This window comes from Danio rerio, chromosome 19 (genome assembly GCF_052040795.2).
Source record: "Danio rerio strain M-AB ecotype USA chromosome 19, GRCz13ab, whole genome shotgun sequence".
Taxonomy (NCBI): Eukaryota; Metazoa; Chordata; class Actinopteri; order Cypriniformes; family Danionidae; genus Danio; species Danio rerio.
This window is the reverse complement of record NC_141039.2, coordinates 45,223,938-45,229,982: the sequence shown is the minus strand read 5'-3', so window position 1 is coordinate 45,229,982 and position 6,045 is coordinate 45,223,938.

Sequence of the window (6,045 nt, the reverse complement as noted above, 5' to 3'; positions counted from 1 at the left end):
CAATCAGACACACCTGGGCTAGCTAATCAATTTCTAACTAGGCTTTCTAGAAACATCCAGGCAGGTGTGTTGAGGCAAGTTGGAGCTAAAATCTGCTGGACACCGGCCCTCCAGGACCGAATTTGGATACATCTGCAATTGAAGATTTTTTTTTAAATGTTGGAAACCGGTCATTTGTATTTAATAATATGCAAGTTAATGCTTACCGGATTCTAACATTCTTTAAAATATCTCCTTTTGTGTTCAACAGCAAAAAGAAACTCATAAAGGTTTGCAATGCATTGAGGTGGAGTAAACCATCATGAGTCATTTTATTTTGGTGTGAACTATCCCTTTAAAGTGAGGAATAAATTCTCAAAAAATTAGTATTTTAAAACTTCATTGCATTTATTTACTTATTAATTTACTTTACAAATAGCAAAAGTAGTTTAAAGCGCATAGTTTGGTTGTTACACAATGCTAATTTCTGGAAATGAGAGGAGAATGTTTAAATGACTAACCTCGAGTGTTCCAGTATAACAGCAGAGGGCGCTAGTGCAGCTGAGTTTTTATCTCTCATGATTTCCAGTCTGTCGGTGTCTTTGGTTACAGTCATTTTTCATTCCCTATTAACAAAAGATGACAAATTCTGCTGGCCAGATTAGTTTGCCTGCTTTCTGTCATGTTAGTGTGAGAGGGATGTCATTTATGCCTATTGTGTGTGTGTGTGTGTGTGTGCAGAATTTACATATTAAATCTCTTAAAGGAGTAGTTCATTCATTCATTCATTCATTCATTCATTCATTCATTCATTCATTCATTTTCTTTTCAGCGTAGTCTAGTCCCTTTATTAATTTGGGGTCGGCACAGCAGAATGAACCGCCAACTTATCCAGGACATGTTTCACGCAGCGGATGACAAAGCGGAAGATTCCAGCAGCAACCCATCACTGGGAAACGTCCACACACACTCATTCACACACATACACTACGGACAATTTATCTTACCCAATTCACCTATAGCACATCTTTGGACTTGTTGGGGAAACCGGAGCACCCGGAGGAAACCCACATCAACACAAAGAGAACATGCAAACTCCACGCAGAAATGCCAACTGGCCCAGCTGAGACTTGAACCTGCGACCTTCTTGCTGTAAGGTGATCATGTGGGTAGTTCACCCAAATATGAAAATTCTGTAATCATTTACTCACCCCTTACTTGTTTTTGAAAAATTGTGAAAAAAATCAGTAACCACTGACTTCCATGATATTTGGGTTTTCCTGCAATGGAAGTTAATGGTTACCGGTTTCCAACTTCAAAATATATACATATTGGTAGCTGGCACCCATTTACATTCATTCATTCATTTTCCTTTGGCTTAGTCCCTTATTTATCATGGATAGCCACAGTGGAATGAACCACCAACTATTCCAGCATACGTTTTACGCAGCGGATGCCCTTCCACCTGCAATCCATTACTGGGAAAGGCACCCATTCACTTCCATTTTAATTTTCTTTCATACTATGCAAGTCAATGGCTGCCAGCAACCAACATTCTTTAAAATATCTTTTTCTGTTTTTATTTTTGGGTGAACAAAACATTTTTTGTTTGCTTATTTTGTCATTGAGAGGAATGCATGCACATGTTTACATTTTTATCTGATCATCCCTTTTAGGGTACCCTGACATTTGTATCTGGTTTAGATTGTATACCTTATTTTGAAAATAAGTTGTTTCCAGCATGGTGGCTCAGTGGTTAGCACTGTCGCCTCACAGCAAGGTCACTGGTTCGAGTCCCGGCTGGGCCAGTAGGTATTTCTGTGGAGTTTGCATGTTCTCCCAGTGTTGGTGTGGGTTTCCTCCAGGGGCTCCGATTTCCCTCACAGTCCTAAGATTTGCACTATGTGATGTTTTTAAACAAATTTCGGGAGGAGCATGCGCAGAAGTTTCAGTATTGAATACGTCATTGACAATTATCCCATCATCAAATCAGTTTCTGAGCAACGCCTATATATACCAAAGCTGTCTTACCTGCAGCATCTCACGACTTTAGCATCCCTCCACCACCCCGTCACCTCACCTCTTGCATTACATTCCCGGGGGGAGCGTTCTGGGGCCGGGCTAGATACTTCGCTCGAATCCCAACTCCTCTTTGTTTCCTTATAAGGGGAATAACTCGAGTTGGGGTGTCTCCTCGAGCTCAGAGCCCTCCCCCCGGACAGCACGCCAAATATGCTTTATACTTAAACGAATGCAAGTGTGAACTCATGAAAGGTGATTTAGATAATCTAAAATGACCATTGTGTATGAGTGTGTGTGAATGTTGGAGTGTATGGATGTTTTCCGGTTCTGGGATTGCGGCTGGAAGGGCATGCTTAAAACATATGCTAGAATAGTTTGCAGTTCATTCCACTGTGGCAACCCCTGATAAATAAGGGACTCAGCCAATGTAAAATGAATAAATTAATTGTTCCCATTGTGAACCTCTTAAATGTACAGTTACAGGTTTTGTCGCCCATAAATATTGTCCCTCGGCTGAATCTTTTTTTTTTTTGTACAATATATTTCTTATTTTTTTCAGTTTGCATATCACAACAGATTACACAATTACAGAATAAAAATCATGAAGGCACAGCAAACTTTTTACCCCCCATTCTCCCTCCCAACAACCCATTCCCTTAAAAAATGAATAAATAAATAAAATAAATAATAAAATAATAATAATAATAATAAATAAATAAATAGATAAATAAATAAAAAAAAAAATAAAAAAAAAATAAAAAAATAAAAATAAATAAATAAAATAAAAATAGGGAAGAGAAAAAAAAGAAAAAAGGGGGATATGTTTAAATCAGGTAGAGAGTGTTTCCTGAGTCTAGACCATGGTACTTCCCATATTCCTAAGCTTGGTCTTGTTGTAGTAGACTGTCAACATTTACATTGTACTTTAAAAAGTTATTAAAAGGTCTCCAGATATCTTCAAACACATTTTGTTTCTTTTTGACAGAGTACATGATCTTTTCCATTGACATATGCGATGCCATTTCTTTAATCCACTTTCCTATTCTAGGTTCATTTATATTTTTACAATTAAGAGCAATAATACGTTTAGCTTCTAAAATACACGTTTATGAATCTGACCTCTTTGCTTTGTAGGAGAGGGCTGACAGGAAATATACCCTGGATAAAAATCTTAGAATCTAATGGTCATTTCTTTGATAAAATTTGGTCAATTATTACAGTAACACCTTGCCAAAAGGGTTTCACTTTTCACACATCACCAAATACAGTGATAAAGTGTTCCTCTTACCTCTTTGCACTTTATACAGGTATCTGGAGTATTATCATTAAACTTGTGCAATATAACAGGAGTTATTTATGTTCACATTAAACATTTGTACTGTACGAGTTTCAGGCTACTATTGATTGTCTGTATCGGCTGTATCTTTGACACTCTTCATTATCAGTATATCATTATAAAGATACTTCCAACTTCTATTTAATACTAATTAATATATATATATATATATATATATATATATATATATATATATATATATATATATATATATATATATATATATATATATATATATATATATATATATGTTTATCTCTAGGCATTGAACACATTCGTGAAGCAGTTGATGGCTGCAGTTCACTTAATGACCACAGGTGTCGCTAACAGCAAGGGTTTCTGTATTAAAACTAAGCAAAATTGATCAATTTCAAAACAAGGCTCTCTAGGCTTAAAAAGCATCCTATTCCTTAAGACTCTGGGGTTTACAGAATCCAATGATGTGCCAATAAAAGAAACAACCTCACTGTGACTTGTTTTAGAAGTGTCCATCTAACATAAATCACTCCAAGAGCATGACGTGTTCCAGAATGTTGCACAGAGAGTCATTTCAGCATTCTGCATTGGCGAAGGTTGGTGTCCGCTAGTCCAGCATCAGGGACTGAACAAGAATGGTGTTCAAGACAGGACAACAAGATGGACGCCAAGAAAACGACTGCCAGTTTGCCAAAGAACATGCGAATGAGCCAGAAGAGTATGAAAAGAATGTTTGTCAGTCTAAAATACACCTAATTTAAGTGAAAACATGTAGTCAAGTCAAAGTTACAAACAAACATTCTTTCAGTAACATTAATAGGACTTTAGTATAAAATGATGGTCTTTAATAGAGCAGCAATGTTGGTTTCTGCAGGTGAAAAACATAGAAATATAGTTTTATTAACATATAAACCATTAAAAACAGAGCTTTGATGTTATTAATTGACTGCATATGCATTTGTTGAGCTTATTAGTATCATTTGGTATCAGAAGTGGCTTGAATGAAAGGCAAAGGCCTCTAGATTATGCTTATTTTACCAAAAATAAAATGATCATGCCTTGATTTTTAACGATTTAATTAGGACAGTAAGCTCTGGCTTTGCTTAGACAAAAATCTTGTCACTTAACAGAAATAATGTCCAGTATAGAATATAAAGTCAAGCTGCAGTGGAAACAGAATGACTATTGTGTCTGACTCCATCATGAGCTTGGAGGACTGCATCCATACATCTCTACAATGACTCAAATCTCTGATGAATAAAGTCATCTGGAATGGCAAAGAAAGCGTTTCTGCAGGACTCCCAGAGTTCTTTGTATTCATCTTCAATGCCTCCTCCTTCATCTTACCCCAGACATGCTCAATACTGTTCATGTCTGGTGACCGGACTGGCCAATCCTGGAGCACCTTGACCTTCTTTGCTCTCAGGGACTTTGATGTGGAGGCTTGTTTTGATAGTGTCATCCGCAATGCTTCATGGGATTGTAGTCCCCTCAATAAACTTAAGTTCACAGACCTAGAACTTATTTTTTGTCTTCCCTTCAAATGAATCTTTTAATGTTATGACAACCCTCACAGCTGGTTTAATTAAGCGGATTAATGGTTTACAAAGCTTTAGAAAAAAACATTCATTCATTCATTATTTTTTCTTTGGCTTAGTCCCTTTATTCATCAGGAGTCGCCACAGTATAATGAACCAACAACTATTCCAGCATGTGCCATCAACTTCTCTGGGCTCAGATGCATCTGGGATGGACCATCACACAGTGGAAATAGTCAGGTGGATCAGTATTTCAGGTATTTGGGGGGGGGGGGGGGGAGGGGGAAGAAATCGACACCATGTGCTCCAGACCAAAGAAAAGAATCATCCAGACTGTTACTACTAGTAACAAGTCCAAAAGCCAAGATCTGTCATGATTGGGATGTGTCAGGTAACAAAAGACAATGCAAAACCACATTCTGCACACATTACAATGTCCTGACTGCAGAGGAAGAGGATGCAGGTACTTGACTGGCCTGCCTGCAGTCCCGACCTGTCTCCACTAGAGAATGTGTGGTGCATTTTGAAGTGCAAAATGCCACAACGAAGACTCTGTAACTGTAGCTGCAACCCAGTATCGGGAAACACCCATAGACACTCATTCACACACATACAATGTGACCAATTTAGCTTATTCAATTCACCTACATGTGTTTGAGCTGTGGGGGAAACCGGAGCACCCGGAGGAAACTCACGCCAACACTGGGAGAACATGCAAACTCCACACAGAAATGCCAACTGACCCAGCCGAGACTCGAACCAGTGACCTTCTTGCTGTGAGGCGACAGTGCTAACCACAGAGCCACCGTGCCACCATGTGCAGAAAAATCCAAACGCTTTTCTGTTTATTCGTCTCCTCCTGTTGTAAGACTTTGATGAAAAAGGTCAAATGCAGGTTGACAGAGCTCCAGCACGACTCTACATGTGTGTGAGCCGGTTATAAGCTGTAATCACTCGCCTAGCTAAAGCCTTGACTAAATAATAAGGTAAGGAATTTAGGATCACACATAGCTCTGTTATTGAAGTAAATAACATTAGAAGCCCAATTCAGCCGCAATCCTGCTGCTCACTCACTAAAACACAAACACACTGGCTAGTTCACACAATCACGTTCTCTATCTACAATACAGGCATACACATCAAAGCCTTTACAGCTGAATGAATGCAACAGGGAGTGTGTGTGTGTGTGTGTGT